Source organism: Festucalex cinctus, chromosome 3 (assembly GCF_051991245.1).
Source record: "Festucalex cinctus isolate MCC-2025b chromosome 3, RoL_Fcin_1.0, whole genome shotgun sequence".
In the NCBI taxonomy this organism is placed as follows: domain Eukaryota; kingdom Metazoa; phylum Chordata; class Actinopteri; order Syngnathiformes; family Syngnathidae; genus Festucalex; species Festucalex cinctus.
Genome location: NC_135413.1, coordinates 20,457,588 through 20,477,840, shown reverse-complemented (window position 1 = coordinate 20,477,840; position 20,253 = coordinate 20,457,588). Strand labels below are relative to the sequence as shown.

General features: G+C 38.4%; 1 protein-coding gene across 1 annotated transcript in view; it reads left to right on the top strand.

Moving 5' to 3' along the window:
• The window catches only part of znf469 (zinc finger protein 469), a 210,030-nt gene that overhangs the window by 23,394 nt on the left and 166,383 nt on the right, over positions 1 to 20,253 (top strand). Inside the window, exon 3 of the mRNA XM_077516550.1 lies at positions 18,600 to 18,653. The gene's annotated coding sequence lies outside the window, so the exon portion shown is untranslated. The remainder of the gene's footprint in view (positions 1 to 18,599; positions 18,654 to 20,253) is intronic.

Sequence of the window (20,253 nt, the reverse complement as noted above, 5' to 3'; positions counted from 1 at the left end):
GATGTTGACAGATTGCAGATGATTACAACACAGCTAAAGTTAATACTTAGGATTTGCAAGCAGGGTTGCAGCCCATTCGGACTCTCAAATCAAAATTATTGAGAGGTAGGTAAGAAAGCATTATGGTATACTGGAATGTGGAGTGCTATTTCATTTTTATTTCAAATGTTGATTTCACTTCAATTAAAAAAAAAAAACATTAATTGAAGGAATTATTCAGCATTAAGTTCTTCAAGATTTTGTTTTTACTTTTGGAATTTTTTTTACTCATCACCATTCCATCCATTAGCAGAACAGCTTACCATCATAATATTGATATTTCTATCAAATTACATTAACACTTCCCTATCATCTTCACTTTGATTCACTTTTGATTCCACTTCCAAATTATGTGTAAGTGATAATAATAACTTTGTTTGTATAGCACCTTTAAAAACATGGGTATAAAGTGCTTTGACTGGCAATATATATATATATATATATATATATATATATATATATATATATATATATATATATATATATATATATATATATATATATATATATATATACGTACGCATAGCTATGGCTAGATTATCTGAGCACACCACACACACACACAATACGACCAAAACTGTTTAATGCCCGATTTTTAAAATCTTTATTTGTGGGGCCTGCCAAAGATTAAAAAAGATTTGAAAATTCCGCTGTGAGTGAATATATATTGACTTCATTCTTATATTAAGAGCAGGGCCGCTATTTTAAGACTCTGCTTCTGTCCAGTCTGTTTGGATTTTCAGTCTGTTAATTATATTGGGACGTGGGTGTTAAATTATGAAGTGGCCTTTTAAACATTCCTTCCATTCCCTGTTGTCTTAATTTCTGTTGCTTATAAATGTTTGTGAACACAATTAAATTGAATTAATATGTCGTCTTATTCTGGCTTTGTGAAACTGACTATTACTGGTGAGTGAGGGGCTGTTGAAAACAGGATGGCAATGAATGAGAACAGGAACAATCTCGGACAAATCAGGAGCACCTTCTTTGAAAGAAGATTTGCACAGGAGAAAATGCCGTGATAAAAGTTTGCTATGTGAAGAGAATGAATGCGAACAGTGACATTAATCTTGGTTGCATTATTCTGTGGCTTTTGGCTGCACAAAGAAATAGTCTTGCACACTGACATCATTGTTAAGGACAATTAACATTGATGTGACAACAACAAAGTTTTGTTTAATAAACAATCTGTAATGTTCACCACATGAAACTCTAAAATTTATCAACTGCTGCCAATTCTAAACTTGGTTGATATAAAACAGGGACAGTCATTTAATTTAGGTCATATGTGCAGAAAGGATTTATGCAGTTGCCACAAGTCAAATACAATCCAAAATTTACAAAAAAATGGAATGAAATAAAATGTTAAAAACGGGGATCTAAATCTTTTGTGATTATGAATTCAACTAATTACATCAAGTTGTAATACATGTTCAACTTGTGAAAAACGTTCTTGCTTTTTTGTGAGGGAATGGCATTGACATTTTGTGGTCTGGAACATGTGAAAAAACAAACAAAAAGAATAGACGCCAATCTGAAAAACTGTCACAGATTTTGAACATCTGAGACAGGATTGTCATAATATATTCACCACATGAAACGCCCTCTTTCCTATCCTGTCATTATTCTAGCTACCAGGTACTGAGAATTTATGAGATTGACACAGTCACTTTTCATTCAGCTTGATTTCGTAATCAAGAGAGTCCTCGATCACGGCCGTTTAATTGTATGTTCACTCTAAACGATGCACATGCTGTTGGCCACAGGTGTAAAAGGTGTGCTGACCAGCGTAGTTAAGATAGGATTATGTGCGTTTGGTTGCACCATGGAAAATTTGTGCAAGCAAAAAAAAATCTATTGCTTTTATAATTGCAGGGAGGGAAGCAACTGTATGAAAAACCATGTTTTGTTTGACTTAATGCACCCAAGTCAGCCCGGAGCCCCCAAATTGCATTGGTCAAAAGCAGTGGCGGACGGTGGTTTTCAGACCAAGGCTTCACTAGATATAGATAAATCACAATGAACATGCTAAATCAACAATATTTGCATATTGGGCTGAAGCTAAATAAATAAGTCACAACTCTCAAGTGATGAAAATGGCTTGCTGACTTTGATGACACAATGTTAATTGTTGAGCAAACATGCCGTTTTTGGGGTCTCCTGAAAAGTGACCATTTTGGAGTTTCAAGGTTTTGGCCCGACGTCAGCGATATGCTCTTCCCACAAGGCGCAAAAGGTTAGGAGATCCTCTTCTGCATCTATTTGCATGAGCAATCAAATTTGCACCTGTTCTTGCATGTGCCAAGGCCCATGATGTTAAATAATAGGGGTGTTAAAAAAAATCGATTCGGCGATATATCGCGATACTACATCGCGCGGTTCTCGAATCGATTCAATTAAAAAAAAATCGATTTTTTTTTTTATTTTTATTTTTTTTAAGAGCTCAGAATTGTTCATTCGGTAGTCTTACCGATTCAATGTCTTATCATCATTGCCTTTGCCATTGCCATTTTTTGTGTGTGTGTGAATCGATTTTTAAACTTCCATTTTTAATGGAAAAATATTCAACAAAGCATGGAAGAATGTTATATGAACGGAACATTAAGCCTTAATATTTTATTTTAATGCTGTTCAAACATGAAACAGATTACAACCTCTATAAGACTGAAATTTCAGATGAATAAATAATACATTTTCATATAAATCTTACACTCTACAAGCGTACTGATTAGTATTTTCTAAATTTGAATGAAAAAAAATCGCAACAATCGACTTATAAATTCGTATCGGGATTAATCGGTATCGAATCGAACCGTGACCTGTGAATCGTGATACGAATCGAATCGTCAGGTACGAGGCAATTCACACCCCTATAATAATGTGGTTATCGCAATATGGCTGATGTTGACAGTAGTGAGAATGTTCTTTTTCTGTTGGATATAGCCTTCATATTATCCTGGTTTCAAAAAGGGCAACCAATGTGCTTAAAAAAAGGTTGTGTCTGCCACATCAACTACAAATCAATCAGATTAACAAGGAGCAAGTGTTTTTCACCAGCATGCAGACAAAACTTTGATCGCCACAAACTCGTCCTTTGATTAAGACTTGACCGATATTCATAAAACTGTTGATATGACAGGATGATCTTTGTGGCTGGCTGCGGTTGCTCCCTGTCCACGGTTTCTTGCTTTTGTGACATCAAAAAAAAGAAACATTTTATTGAGGTTTGCTAGCTATTCCCAAAATGAAAGCGCTATTGGATTCAAATATTGAAAAACCTTGTGTAGTTTTGTTAATTTCTACCAATGTACCAATTTCCGAGGGGAAAAAAACAAAAAACCTTTCATTTAATTAATTTTGTGTTGTGTTGAATTAATAACACATGGCTTTTAAACCTATAATAAATCAGTAAAATCCGGCTATCAAACTAATGTACAGCAGAGCAGTATAATATGGCGTACTGTCAACATGTCACCACATCACATCATGTGAACAAAATCCTCTGGGCCCATTCACTAAGGAAACAGTATCTAAATCAGGAATCTTTAATCCAGCAAACATTTACAGTATGTGGCTAGTACTCGCAACTTTTTTTTTTTTTACCTTCTCTTCCTGCAGTGTAGGGAATGTTGCCAAACATACCACGTTACAAAGCTTGATTTGAAAGCATTAAATACAATACGTGTGTTTGTGTATATAGCGTTGATGTACTTGTAAGCACATATTCTCAATAGTGTGTTCTGTCGCCTGTGTCAATAGACAGTAACATTGACATCAGCTACAGTAACAGCCTGCAGCAAAATGCAGAAAATGAGGACTTGTATAGTATCAAATTCAGGGTGTGCTTTCATTTGATTTGGACGACGTTCCGTTCATATCTGTCACAAAAGAAACACTTGCTCTATCTGCTACAGAGCTGCTCCAGTCATTCCAAGTTCAAGTCACATGACATGGATCTCGTTTTATTTACTGACTCTTACATAATAGAGGTCACATGGAGCAAATCAATGTATGGTGTGCCTTATGTAGATTTTTGTAAGTATCATAATGGGCTTTCAATTCCCTTAGTTGTGTATTAATTGTTAAGCTTTTTAATGGATTTTACGTTGCATGAATTGGCCTAGCAATCAATTGACCTTACCGTGACACGCCCCTCCCCGCCCACATTGTGCGACACGTACCTGGGTCCGACATTGTTCAGGCAAGATTAGCGAAATAGAATGCGCTGGAATGACAAAGTTGTCAGATCTTCCTTGTGATTTCTCGGGCAGGTATTTTCAGGATGCCAATATTTCTCTTCAAAGCAAGCAAAGGGGGCTTTAAATGTTTTAGGACAGGGCATCTTCACCCCCTCACCATGCTATTTTGCCCAAAAACAAAAGGAAATATGCATCGTTGTCTGCTACTGCAGATGTAAGGAAAATACCTAGTCGCCTCACTCACTTCGTTCGATTGCGGCAAAACCGAATTTTTGGAAATTATTCCTGTCAAGCAAGATAAGAAGGAATTTATATACCTTCATAGTTTCAATGTTTTGTTGACATTTATTGTAAATAGTAAGTCAACAAACATGTGGACGGTTAGCTACCCCGAGCTATCGTTAGCCTTTGGCTAAAAACATCAATAGAGAACATTACACAACTTAGCACAGACGTAGTGGTTTCTGCTCATTTTGGAGGCATTCAACTGGTCGTGTGTGCAAAGTCTGTTATGTTGGCATTTATATAAATAGTAAGTCAACAAACGTGTGGACGGTTAGCAACCCGGAGCTATCGTTAGCCTTTGGCTAAAAACAACAAGGGAGGACAATACCTTCGTGCAGCTGCAGACGTAGTAGTTTCTGGTCATTTTGGAGGGAATCGTCTGGTCGTGTGTGTGGTCCTCCACAAAGTTTGATCCAGCGCAGGCATTTTTCATAGTTGTTTGAGGGTTTAGGGAAGGGAATAAACCGGACAGTGTCTCTCTCGTGTCTCCCTTATACAAGCCGTGACTACAGCGTTTAACAATTTTACTGATTTTTTTGTTTTGTTTTCTCTTGGTTTTGAACAACCACGCAATGCGCTACCAGGAGCGGGATTGCTTTTGTTTGTCTGCAGCAAAACGCACATGTCGTCGCAGACATGATGTCTTCTTGACTGGTTTACTAGGTTATGTGTGCGTGGTTTACGGTAAGGTCAGTTGTTGATAAATCTATGGGGTATATGCCACGGAATAGGCGGGACTGTTTTTGCACATCAGTTTGTTTCCTGTTCGGTTTGCGACGTGTGTGCTGCGTCAAAAATACTTGCGCTTCCGACTTTGTGCCCCTCGGTTGCGCGTTCGCAACCCGGACCGGAAACAAACTGATGTGCAAAATCACGTCCCGCCTCTTCTGTGGCATATGCCCCATTGGATGCGCTACTTGACTGAAACCAGAAGAGGCACTAGCTGGGATTACATGGAGCCATGTATTCTTATTTCAATGAATCCGAATGGCCAAATGTCATGAAAATACTCCTTATAAACACTTCTAGTCTGAATCTGAATGAAATTTCAATCAGATTCACAGGGAAGGTATATTGCATTCATTTTGCCAATCTGAACGAGCTTCACTCATCGTGATGTTGCAGTTTCCTCACTTGAAAATAGCAGCGTCTTTACCAAGATGTGAGAACTTGTTCTAAAGTACATGGAACTTGTTTTTGTCAACATGTTACTTTTTTAAGTGTTAAAATCATCACAACTACTTTGTCAAAAGTGGGCAGGGCCTGGATGGGCAATGACACTCTCCTCTTAAAAAATATGTAATTTTTTACATAAAAAAAATTATAATAGTAATAATAATAATAGGCACTAGCCAGCAACAGCTTCTAAAGACCCTATGCGGGGGATACCCAACGCCACGTCGTTGCAGTAAAGCATTGTCATTGTTTTTAAACAAGCCATCTTGCAGGAACCCCTTCTGCTCAGGGCACTACACCATTGCCTGGGATATCTGTGCTGTTGCGACATCTGTGCTCCCATACCATTAAAAGTAATATTAAGGATCTTTATTCCCCATTGTTAATGAAGTAAGTTAAGTTGACACCATGCAGTCATCAGAGGCGCATCTATGAGACCAGCAGAAGTGTCAGCCTTTGAAGATTTAGACTTGCGATGCAATAACATGGCTCTTTCCTTGATGTTGTTATTACGGTATTGTTTGGAGTATCGGGATTCTCTGCACATGGAAGTGATTACCCTAGGGTTCATGAGTGCTTTTCCATAGAGAGAAAGGGGTCTGGAGACCATCTATGCATTATACCTGGGGTCTTATTTTTTCCCTGAAGTCCCCTTTCTCACCCCTGAAGAGGAAGATATCATTTCCTTTTGCGGCTATCCATGAAGAGTGTGAAACCTGGACCTCCAAAACAATCTATAGTCTTGGGAAAAAAAAAGGAAAAATCAAGAAAGAATAATAAGATACAAATAAGAACCAAGCTTCGTCTTGCAAAACTCCTGTTCTACTTTTATGTAATTGTTCCACAAACTCCAATTCTAAAGAAGTTAGGATGTTGTGTATGTCTTTTTGTCATTATGGAGTGAGACAATTGTGTGACACAAAAAAAATCAACGAAAAACCCTTTATAGGCTGGACATAATTCAAACTTTTTATCTAAAAAATAAAAACATAATAACATACTAATATAAATATGTAAAATACTGACATAAGAATAAAAAAAAATCAAATTTATTTGCTATAAAACATGTTTTTTAAAGTTGTGAAAATTGTTACTTTGCCTTAACAAATTACTTTTTATTATGAAGTAATTCAATTATTTACTCTGTTACTTTTTTGAGCAAGTAATGAGTAACTATAACTACTAATTACTTTTACAAAGTAACGTTCCCAACACTATTGCAATTGTTTGGCACATTATGAAATATGACGACGACGACCTTAGACTGTTGAGAAACTGAAGTTGTACATCAAGCAAGAATTGGAAAAATTACCATCTCCAAAGCTTCAACAATTAATTTCCTCAGTTCCCAAAAAGAGAATTGTTGACCCAACTTAAGATTACAAATTGAATTATTGACCAACTCAAAAAAAAAAAAAAAAAAATCGCTTCAATTGATAACACACGATAGAATTAAGTTAGTCTTACGTGAATATATTAAGTTTAATTACTCTTGAGTTCATTAAACTTAATACTAATGTTGTTCCGATACCGATACTGGTATCGGCAGAGGTGCCGATACTGCATTAAAACAGTGGTATCGGTATCGGTGACTACTCACAAGTAACATGCCGATACCATTAATTCCAACGCTACTATAGGACTTTGGATGCAGCATCTCGTGTCTTGCTCGTGCATGACATTCACTGGCATGTGACATGTTCACTGCATGCCGATCTAAGATATCCTATTGGCCCTTGAATGCTTTGAACCAATAGCAGGACAGCTTTTTCATGTTGAGGAAAAAAAAACGTAAGTATCGGTATAGTATCGGTATCGGCCGATACTGCAAAGCTGGGTATCGGTATCGGTATCGGGGGCCAAAAAATGGTGTCGGAACAACACTACTTAATACTTTGGATTGGAGTCACTTTGGATTAATTTAATTCAGGTGAATATATTATGTTTAATTAACTCCTAAAACGAGAAGGATTTATGCGTACAAATCATTGTGAGGATAAGTAATATGTATAATAGATGGATGTTATGTATGGATGCATTTTCACGTTTTTTTATTTACATCTTTAACAGCTTCCCAACTTCATAGGAATTGGGGTTTGTAAGTCTGACATGACACCTAAATCCATACCTCATGTTGCCACGACAGAACATCATCCAGCATTTCCCTCAGTTGTTACATGACTGCACGCATTGCCAGTCCAATTCTGCCTGGTTGTTGAAATTGGTGGTCCAGCTTCACTGAGCATATAGAGAACGAAGGGGAGCCAGAGAAAGCTCATCTGGACTCCATCAATGCTTGGTAAATAGAGCCTACATGGAGCTATTGAGCCAGACCTTGGCTCCCACACACCATCACAGAGAGTCAGACAATGGCTCCAGATACCAAATGACACACACATTGTCATTATCTCAAACCAAGTGCAAAAATGCAAATCTGTTCAAAGATTGCAGTAAACACTCTCAACATTGAGTCACTTGGGTTGAAAACACGAGTTGAATACTAAAAAATATATCTCCAGAGCCAGGTCAATTGTTTCTTTGGTTTTGCCATTTGGATCCCTTTGAATACAAAATACTTTGTGAATATCTCGTAAAACATTTCCATTGTCTGCTGGCCATCTTTATTTGTTATCTTAACTCCTCTGGCCTTAAACTCGGGCAGAATCAAAACTACCCCTAGCCGTAGTCCATAAATAAATACGCTACGAACGGGCGGGGGGGTGGTGAGGGGATGGGGAGGGGGGTGCTGGGGGGGGGGGGGGGGGGCGGGGGGATCATTGTTTTACATTGACAGCTAAATGTGTGTGATTTGGACGATAATTTATATCCCGATAACAATACATATCTCAATATAGAATGTTCCCATACACTCAGAACCACCACAAACTCCACCATCCTGCTTTAGAAAGTAATTTGACCAGCAGCACATATCCTGTTATTTACTATATGTCACATTATTGGTTGTGACATTGTGGCATTTGTTCAGCCTTTTCCATTTTAACATGCATTGAAAACTATCAAGATGAGAGCATGGTGACACATCTTATCTTTCTGGGGACCCAAAGGACACCATCCAATCTAAATGCATACTCATAATTGCAAATTTCATGGCACTATATGATAGTACATGAGAAAAAGTATGTTCTTTAAGAAAGTCATTAAATTATATGAATTGTTACACTCTTATTGTAGCGTGAGTGATTTATTTTAAAAAGAGCAGTTCATTTAAGCGATTTAAAATAATGACTTGCTTCATCCCATTCACTGTATGTGCAAAGTGATAAGTGTCTGAAACCTACCCCATAATTTGGGCAACTATGTCATCTCAAGTGCAGCATAAGCTTCTGTCCCTCACCACATTCCCGTGCCACCCAGACTCCAAATTACTGTAAACGAAACCAAAGCCGCACCATGGCAACAGAAGAGTGTCAATTTGGACAGGAAATTATTTATTTCAACCTGTCTGAGTTGCTCTGATTACAGAGAGGGTCAATTAGATTTTCTTTCTTTCTTTCTTTCTGTTATGTTCTTGGGTTGGATCCCAAAAGCGCAGACACAAATAAGATTTTAACACTTTATTCGCATAACATCGAGAGGCGTGGAACTAACTTGACTCGACCTGGAACAACGAGAATGTATCAAGAATCAAGAGATGCTAAGCTAACTTGGGCTGTGAAGGTGCACAGAGGAACGAGAGCGAATTGATCAGATTGACTGTGGCTATAGACATGTGGATACATGACATGGATTTCTCTGATTGGCTTCTGACCAGATAAAGAGATTAAAGATTCCTGACATCACATAGCTTATGACTTCACGTAGCTTATTACCAGTTGAAACTAGATGTCAGTTACATGCTGATTGCATCAGTTCAAATCAGACACTTGACTAGTCAGTCATGACCCGAACATAACCCAGACAAAACACAGTCACGACACTTTTTCTTTCTTTCTTTCTTTCTTTCTTTCTTTCTTTCTTTCTTTCTTTCTTTCTTTCTTTCTTTCTTTCTTTCTTGTGACAGGCAGGACAATTAAATGTTCTTCAGCTAGACGGCAGAGGGTACAATTAACCTGTTGCCATTCATACAACAGAATAAGAACTTAGTGTTCATCTTAACAGGTCCAGTTTTCACACTGTATATCTGTAGTATGACGGGCAAATGGAGAATGCCAAGCTTTCATATTGAACAATACCTGCAGTCTCCCCTTAAATACCGGTGTGATATTTATCAGTCTCAAATTTCAGTGTCCCCACTCTCAGAAATACCTGGAAATACCTTTACCCAAAGCGTAATGCCCTTCAAACCCCAAAACAACACATGGTGTACATGTTAAAGTTATCATATATTTAAGTTGAATCAAATGTAGTTTACCATGGCAGTTTGGCAAGTGATATGTGTCCATCCTATTGGGCGGGGCAGCGGTCACATTTTCTCTTATCGACCCTCCTGCAGTTCCTCTTGCTCGGTCCGGGGCAGAGAGTAGAGGTGATGATGGGCCACAGAGTTCCCCACTAGGCAACCCTTACAGGTCTCACTTTGAATGGGTGTCTGTTCCCTGACATCTCAGTCTCTCATCACCACCCCATCAATCCCATGCATCTGTGACCATCCCCCACAGAGACAGGACTCCACTTTGTCCCAGAACGGACCATAACTTCCCTACTAGTCCTGGTCCCTCACAGTGTGGAAGCATGTGGACAGCGTCTACAAAATGTCAGAACATCTTCAGGCTTTCAAAACATCAATGGCCCTTTAAATATGAGGGGGGAGAGCATCCCCGAACATACTGAAATACCATCATGTAACGTGTCTATCAACCCAGACGAGCCCCCTTTTTATAGCCATAATGGGGGCCTTCTCCTTTGCGTTCATCCACACCAAGGTTCCCTGACCCAGTAAACGCCTGCAGGATCAAGGTCCCCTTGGGGAACAGAGGTGGATGTTATCATAGCATTCCTGCCCACGTGAAAGTATGCCAATTAGCATAGCTGGAAAATGTTTTTCTAGCCCTCTCACTAAACCCTTTTCCCAATTGCTGGTGATCCAAAGGCATGTGTGAATGTGTGCACTGTATGTATTCACTTTGCACGCCTTCACGCACACACACCGAGTGATTGCCCTTTAAGTTTCAGACAGGTTTATTGGGTGTTTGCACTGGAAAGTCAACATGAGGTTGGATGCCCATTTGTATGTTTTTCCTGCTGTCTCCTGTGGGAAAAGAAGGTATATTAGATGCACATTTATAATTTATTTTATGGACAGTTTGTGACATTGGGCTAAATTGTGACACACACATTGCAGTATTCTCTCCAGAAATTTCAAACGACACAGGGAAGTACTATGTCACACTTTTAGAAAACTAGTACGTAATCTGTGTATCTATAAATTTGGTTTCGCAGCTGTCTCTGTTGTCTGTGTCTTTTATTCCTTGTGTGCAGGCAGCATGTACAAAGAGATGAAAGTTAGCGTGTCGTTTTATGTGTGTGTTTGCATCGCTGCCAGCTGGAGCCGGGCCAGATAAATACCCATTATTGACGACTGCAGTCATTTCCCCCCAGAGACAAAAGCCACATGCTTGAGAGTGTTTGTGGGTTTGCTGTTTTATTATCCAGATTGCCCATCCAACATTTAACGGTTGTCTTTCATTACAGTGACAATGAAACAATCGAGGAATAAGGACATTCAAGACCTAATAGTTTAGATCAAAACTAGCCATATGGTGGGCACATTATGGATTGAGTGGATACATCTATAGTGCTCAACATACAGTAAATTAGTACACAACAGATTTGTTCAAAATGAATATCTTTGGTTGGCCATAGATTGCAATTAGATGTGTATAAGCACAAATGTATTCTTCTTCTTCATTATGATTATGATTATTATTATGATTATTATGATTATTATGATTATTATTATGATTATTATGATTATTATTATGATTATTATTATTATTATTATTATTATTATTATTACTATTATTATTATTATGATCATTATAATAATAATAATAATAATAATAATAATAATAATAGTAATAATAATAATAATAATAATAATTATTATTATTATTATTACTAGCAAGTTTTCAATCATCAAAAATCTGAAAAGTGTTATTTTCAACACGCTGAATTGCTGTGCTTTCATCCATCAAGCAACCACCCTTTTTCTGCACTGTTTTTCCTGTGGGGGTTTACGACTTCAGATATTTCAGCAGTCACCTGCAGGTTTAGTATAAATATGACTGTTCTGTCACGAGCTTGGTGGCTTTTTAGAGATCACTAGTGAACAACAGCACCATGAAACTCCAAGGAACTCACCAGACAAGTCAGGGACAAAGTTGTGAAGAAGTTTGAAGCAAGCTGAGGTTATGCAAAAATATCACAGAGCACCGTTCAATCCATCATCCAAAAATGGAAAATAAATATGACACAACTGCAAACCTTACAAGACAAGGCCGTCTAACTAAACTGACAGAGCAAGCGAGGAGAACACTGGTCAGAGAAGTAGCCCACAGGGTCATGGTCGCTCTGGAGTTGCGGAAATCCACAGCTCAGGTGGCACAATCTGCCTATAGGATGACGACAAGTCGTGCGCTCCACAAATCTGACCTTTACGGAAGAGTGTAGAAATAAAGGCATGCAGTATGAAGTGTCACTTGCAATGTAGGGGACAGCGCAAACGTGTGGATGAAGGTGCTTCGGTCAGATATGATCAAAGTTTAGTTTATTTATTTTTGCCTAAATGCAGTCGTATTTGTGGCGGAAAACTAACACTGCCCATCACCTTGAGCACACCATCCTGACTGTAAAATGTTTTGGCGGCAACATTGTGCTCTGCGGATGATTTTCTTCAGCAGTGAGCTGGTGAGTGGCTGGTGATGAGCCTTTCTAATTCCTCAAGTCAGTTGAGATAGGCTTACCGGTAGTGTTAGTGTTCTGTTCTTTGGTAAAATTACTTTGGTGGAATTGACTTAGAAAAATACAGTGAATTCATTTCAATTTCCAGTGGCTATTCATAAAGAGACAGTTTCCAATAGAGCTGCCTGTTTTCTCACATTTGCATCCCCTCACATTGATTTATGTACACAGTAAATTCTGTAGAGTAAATTTGACTCTATTTAGTTTTAGAGGAATATTTACACCTGGAAAAGAGTAAACTAAAGAATTGAAAATAAATAAATAAATAAACGTCACTAAAGGGTTGAGGAACGAACTCATGACCTTCAGCTTGGGAGACAGCCGATCTACTCACTGAGCCACGCAGCTCCTAAAGTGTGTTAGTATATTGCTCGTCAGCTGGAATCTTCCGAACTCCAGTTTGGTCTTGGAGATAAGCAAACAGTAGGAGGGGCATAGCTCAGGTGGTAGTGTGGCAGTCTCCCAAACTGAAGGTCGTGAGTTCGTTCCTCAACACTTGAGTGACTTTTATTTTATTTTTTTTCCAATTCTTTATTTTACTCTCTTCCAAATGTAAATATTAGCCTACTCTAAAATTGAGTATATTCGGTTCCACTCTAAATAGAGTCAAATTTACTCTAAAGAGAGTCAAATTTACTGTTCAGAATTTACTGTGTAGATAGATTGGCATGACAACTTGTCAAAATTGTAGTCTCTTTCTCATTGAAAATGTACCACTTCCACTTTTAAACATTTGACAGTTCACGATGCATTATAAATTTTGCCGACCACAAATCCCAACCTCACACACTGTAACTGAAAAGCATTGTTTTTGACACAAGGCACGTTCTTTAACATCAGATCTGAACCCAGTCTAACCACAATACCAAATGCTTTTACTTCCCTCTGGGATAGCGTACTGTGCATTCCTGCATCCATAGCTAAGCACACCCTGTCTGACTGGAAACAATCTTTTTCACTATTTACTTTGACTGAAGAGTTCCTCAACAACAATTGTTGAACGCTTCTGAAAGTGGAATACAATCCAGTGGAATACAATCCAGTGGAATACAATGCGTTTTGGTATCATGTAAATTTTCTTTTAGTCGATATCTTGGCTGAAGAAAACAAACAAACAAACAATGGATGTGTTTATTGTCGTTTAGTGTTGTTGATTTGATAGATTGTGTCAGAGTCCTTTGTTCCCTGTTTTACAAAACACATTTATTAATAAAACATGTTTGCTTTAATATTTCGAGCCGCGTTTTTCCAATAGGACATGGGTGATACAAATAGATTAAAGAAAAATTGTCAGGTCAAAGCATTAGGTATGAAACAGTTAAAACGTCCATAAATGGAATACAGCAGTAATTGAATTCCTATGATGGTATTCACACGATTATCTGATTTTTGCATGATTCTGCTGGGTATATATAGTGATCGTGTATAATGTGAAATTCCATAACAGTGCTATGTTAGACAACATCATTGTGCTCACATACTCGCTGTGCAGTAAAACAACAGTTAAGCTTTTGCGGGCCTTTACTTGGTCTTGGAACCAGCGTTCATAATTATGCTAGTGTATGACTGTAATACAACCGAGTTCAATAATGTGAAAAATAATTTAAAAGAAGTCTGGGCTTAATTACTTACTTAATTAGAAACAGCAATTCAAATATGTCGTGCTTCTTTAGTCATTCTTTAAACATCAACCATCGTCCAGTTCCATTTTTGTCCAGATTATTGGTCAACTTTCTGGGATCACTTTAAGGGTATTTGATTGTTCTCATGGCTTGGCAACAACCACTGAGTCTTCAATGACTCTGTAAGTGTAGACAAGCTTTAAGGTTCTGTAAAATCTTATTTCACACTCCATATGAACTGTTTTTTCTTTTGAATCTTTCCCAAACTTGAGTTTGTGGGAGTGTGTCGTTGGTGTGTTGTGGAGTCATTAAAATAGAGAGAACCAGAATTTGTTTGCCAGCAAACAAATATGGAATTAATCAAGGGTCTTGTTCATGGTGATACAGCCTGCTTTTCATTGATTTTAAAACCACCCTATGATCATGTCTTTGTTCTTTACTGTAACGTAAATCTGTGACTAAAACCAAACATTACATTGGTTCATATCCTTGCATTTTGTGAACGGCGCTTGAAATAAAATTTCTTCTTCTTCTTCTTCTTCTTTTTTTTTTTTTTAATTATAGGACGCCTCACAGCCAAGTGTCAGTCAAATATTGTTGCAGTATGCTGTACAGTACGTACTGTATATATTGCTTTTACCCTCTCTATTCTCAGCAAATGTTCTCAAGTGCAGTCAGATAAAAAGCGATAGAATTTCAAATTGTGTCTATGCGAAGAATCAATAGCTTGAAAAGTGTAGAACATTTAGAAGCAGCTTAGGTATTATATTACAGTCAAAACGCTGAAGACTATAGAGTAAATTGAGCTGAAATACATTCATTTCATACTTAACAATTTGATAGTAAGGACACGGAGGAAGCGAGTAACTTCATTGCATATTGTCTTGGGAAAAACATGTGGGAATTGGTTGTATGAAACTGGATTGCTACTAATAAATTAGTGTCCATGATGGCTTCAACATGGCATTATTATCAACTCTGTCCTACATGCTCGATCTGCACTATGAGCACCAGAGTCCACATTCTTTTTTTTTTTCTTTCCCCTGAAGCCTAACCACAGCTTGATCGTATCTCTGACATTAACCCACACAGTGACATATACAGACGATAATTATTAAGTTTGATTTCCCACCAAGCGACACAATGTTTCACTTGACACATTGTGTTTATATTAATCCCATAGTTGTCCGGCTCTGTCCTTCATCAAACATCAAAGGCTGTCAGATGTCAATTGCTGGAGCATGTTCATTTCCATACTTTCCACATAACAGAGCCAGGATACACAGGCTCGATCAAACTCACAGCCACCCCAGTTAAATGAATCTCATGTGAGAGCGAAACTGTGAACAAAGGGATCAGAAGGTGCCTTGTCACCCTTTGTGTCTTACAGGCACCATACAAACAACTAAACTGCCATTTTTGTTTCAGATCAGAATTGAGGCATCAACTTTCTAAAATGTTAGGAACATGTACACATGTATTTCGCCATAGGTTGTACAGTATATCATAAGATTGCCGCATGCCAAACCCTTGACCGGAATTCATATCTGTAATATATTATTTTTTGTTTGTATTTCACGTGCTGATGCAAAACGTAGCAACGTGCTGCTTATCAGCATGTCGCTGGCTTATTCCTGGTTTGTGCTGGTTTATGTTGGAGTCAATGGAAACAATAGTGTCCGGGTAAAAGTTATGAAACGGAGCAGAGAAAAGACTGGCTACGTGTGGTTGTAATAAAAATTTGAAACCAGGAGCCGCGCACTCGTCCATCTTGGCAGGAAACCGCCGACACTGGAGAGGAAGACTAACAGCAGCAGCGTAGCCAAGCAGTCGTCTAGAGCTCCAGGTCTCGCTTACCTCTGGAAACCGGTCTTCCACCCTTTATTAGATCTGATTTATAATAATTGCGAAGCACTGGGAAACACGGGTTCATGACACCATGCACTCTTTGGCATACAGGTAGTTGTGCGCATCCTCAAAGGGGGAATGAACTAAAATGGCTGCTAACAGAATGCGGGGAGCAAAAACGTCATGTGCGTGCCAACCTCGTGAATTTATTTCTGTAACAGAATTGTCTTGATCCAGTAAAAGACTGGAAAGCTTTCCATTGCGTATTTCATATGCGCATTGTTCCAAGACTGCATGCACAGTGGTTTTGGAGTAGATGCAATCTTTCACACACATTCTCATCACCAACGCTCAAGTCAATCCAAGTCTAAAGAGGAACGAACGCACAGCCTGTCTGCTGCTTGGCTGTGCGTTTGGATGTTTTAACGTGTTTGTACGTTGTGCAGTACGCATGTGCTCCAGAGTGTACCTTCAGACACTCTATACCTCTGTATGAAACACTTAATTAATGTAGCTTAGCCTGAAATGGAATGTGTGCAGGTGTTTGAACCCAGTAGTGGTGCTTTCAGGTTTCTTTACACAATTTGGATGCTATGCAAGAAGAAAATGGGAGATACCTAATACTGAGAAAATACTGACCTAAGAGCACATTTTGGAGCTTGCTACAGTATCTATTGGCTCTGACAACATTCCATAAATTGTCTTGTAAATGTTGTCCTTTTTTTTTTAAACATATTTTCTGTACAAACAGCATTCCCTCTATTGATGTTCACTAAACTACCATTTATTTCATGCCAAGTATTTTGGACAATTATTAAAGTTTAAACAACAACGTGCAACACAATATTAATTTTGAGTATAAAACGTCAGTGCACTTCAACTTCTTAGTACTCGGTGAAGTCTGACTAACTCGTGTGTGAAATACAAATTACTGCACATATTCTCACGTTTGTTGATAGGACTTTCACTTTTACAATTCCGTGGGACAAGCCCTCTGAATATTTGTATAAATCAGTTCATTGAACAAATTATTAACATTGCCATCTTAAAAAAAAAAAAAAAAAAAATATATATATATATATATATATATATATATATACATCTCCAATGGTCCATATCTTCCGCAAGGGCCGCTTTTGTCGTGGTTTTATATGTATAAACGGTAGAACTGGCACAATTAATTGATAACTATTTTAATAATCGAGTAAACGTTTGGAGCCATTTTTAATTTAAAATTGACCAGATCCTCTGATTTCAGCACAACAACAGTAATTGTTCACTGATTTCTGTCGTCCTTCATGGAAGAAGACTGATTATCTTCTGCGTTTAATCAAAATTTGCAAATACTTCTTTTTACTTTGGAAAACAATGATTGAACCAGTAACATAGTACAATATCGACTCCCCCCCCCCCCCTTTTTTTTTTAAATTTTTTTATTTTTTAAATATCACTATACAAATACGAAGTACGAAATATCAATCACTGGTTAATAAACAGTAATCAGGAAGAACAATGCTTTTGTAATACACTTAAATGCAAATTTAAAATGAACCTGATTAGTTGATTAAGTGATTGAATATTCGATAGATTAATCAATTCTAAAAATATTCGACAGTGACAGCATAATAACTGCACTCTGCGCACGCCAATCTTATTTGTCTGACATCAGCGAGTCAATTTCTACTTCTGCAATGTCAAGCATGTGTGCACTTGCACCACATTGGTTTTAATGGGAATGAGGGGAGCCACTTCAATTGGCCGGTGTTGTCTGCGTTCCATCCCACAATTGGACATAATGCCCTATTCTATTCTGTGCTAGTCAAGCAAAATACTGAAAGAATGAAAACTCCACCAATGCGCACAGTTAGCACACTTTGCGCTGCACATGTGCTGGGCACATAAAATAGGGCCCTCAATGTTAAAGCAAAAACTTGCTCTTTTAATTAAAAAGCGACCATTACCAACAAGCTTTGCAGTCCAAGGTTAAGTTCGTACATGTATCTTGTCATCGCTCACTATCTTCTTCAAACATTTTCTCAGAGCAAAAATAGCCCCAACTTTTGAACGATACAACATGCGACCCAAGATGCTTAAGATGACTGAGGTTTTTTAGGTCGTAGCATTGTCTGTGGCGATTTCTCGATTCTATTCCCTTTGTACTTGTGCAGCAGTTTTTAATTAAAAACGTTCCGCTTCATTGGCCTGTGAAGTAGTAGATTAATGCTTCAATTGTTCTGACAAATCAGTTCATACATTTGATTTGTTCGATTGTTTGTTTTTCAGTGATCTCGACTTAATTCTCTCATATAAGTAAATGATTAGGTTAGTACTTCATATTACATATGTGCTTTGTTCTTTATTCATCTGAGAGTTCAAATAAATAAATCTTTTCTTTTACAGTGGAGAGAATGGGCACTGTAGATCTCTGTACATGTCCCGAGGATGACCCAGTATATTGGCAGGGTCTGGCTACAGCTGCGTAACATATTCTCCCTTTTCTTTCTTCCAGTTCCAGTTTTGACCTTCGACTCAACTCAATTGCCAAAGACCAAAAGACACAGCGGTATGTTTCAAGTCCCTTTTCAAGAAAGTTGTTTGTGCTTTGGTATTAAATATTGAATCGCACCTAACAGGAAGCAGACATAGACTTACACGCGTCTGCCTGTTTGCCCTTACGGTGTGGTTTTCATTTTAATCCATAGTTCCACTTCTATCCACCTACCACAGTGTGTGAATAGGATGCTGTGATTTTTAATGGCTTTTTTTTTGGGGAGCTTTAATCCCACTCAAGATGTTTTTCTTCTATGCGCAATGTGGCGGCTTGTGGATGGTTTTATTAGTCTTGACGTGTACACGACGAGAGGTGAGCAGTCGTCGATCTGCTTTCAATGTGGCCGGCAAACTGTGCAAGATTTGGACGGAATACTGATGAAACCAAAATGAAACCACATTACAGGACTGCAGTGTTTCTTCATTGTGCGCAACTATGCCCTCTCCGCTAATTGACCCTGTTCTCGCCACTTAGTTTGTGTTGACAGCAGGTCAGTGATCAGCACATTAGGAAACAGCTGGCCTGACCTCATGAGTTAAAGTTTACATGTCCAGATGTTTTTATACGTGCATATTTGCGCGCATGTGTGCTTGTTTGTACATTCTGATGTCTATGCAAGCTCGTGTGAGTCATGCTAGGTGGAATCAATTAGAGATGTGAATTAACGCCGGAGGTTGGTCATTGATCCCCGGAGTTCTTTATCACGGTTCTACTTTGGAAGTCTCTTTTTTCTTTTTTTGGCAGCCTGAATGCATGTGGTGCCGCTCACGAGGGCTGTTGGACTCTCCATTCTGTAAATCAAGCCGTGACTCACAAGAGCTACTCGTGAGATGTATATAAATCAACGATAAAAGTTGTTGAATTTGGTTTGGTGTCCACTCTAAAGTTCTTGATATCCCCCTGTTGGTGAAACCCATCCAGCAGGAACGCCAGAGGCTGCTTCCATAGGTTGATGGAAGGAAGTTGAAAGGAGGCCTTGAAAAAACGGGTACAGAATAACACATAGAAGCAGACAGACAGATACCTACTTAAAAAAAAAAAAATTCTAATGATATGGAGAAAAGAGAGTGTGAGTTGTGGAACTTTCTGCTGGGTCAGGAGAGAGGGATGTGAAAGAGTGATGGTTGCAAAAAAGAGCACGAGAAGAGAAGGAGGTGTGGAAATTTGAATGGCGTGGAAACTGGGCTGGAGGCCACTCAGCAGTTCCTCCAGAGCCCTGCCAGAGCAATTAGCCATCAGGAGTTAAGAAAGGGAACCATTTGCCTCCAAAGAAAGTCCAGCAGGGTTTTTGCTGGGATTTGGACGGGGTTTTAGGCCCTAATGTGGGAATGCTTTAGGATTTTTGGTCTTTTTTTTTTTCTTAATGGAGAAAGGCAGCGTTTGTCTTTTATTGGGATCAAAGCAGCTCAGGTGAAACAATCCACCCTTTTCTTGTAGCACACACGCGCACACACAATAAACTGAGGGAAAGGCTTACTTTACCCATGTCCCTCTAATAAAAACTTGTTTTTTTCTTTTTATAAAACGCTTGGACTTGTTAAATATCGTAGGTTGCTAGAAAGATGTAAATACATTTAACAAGATGTGGTCTTTTCTACGCTGTGTGTTCAAA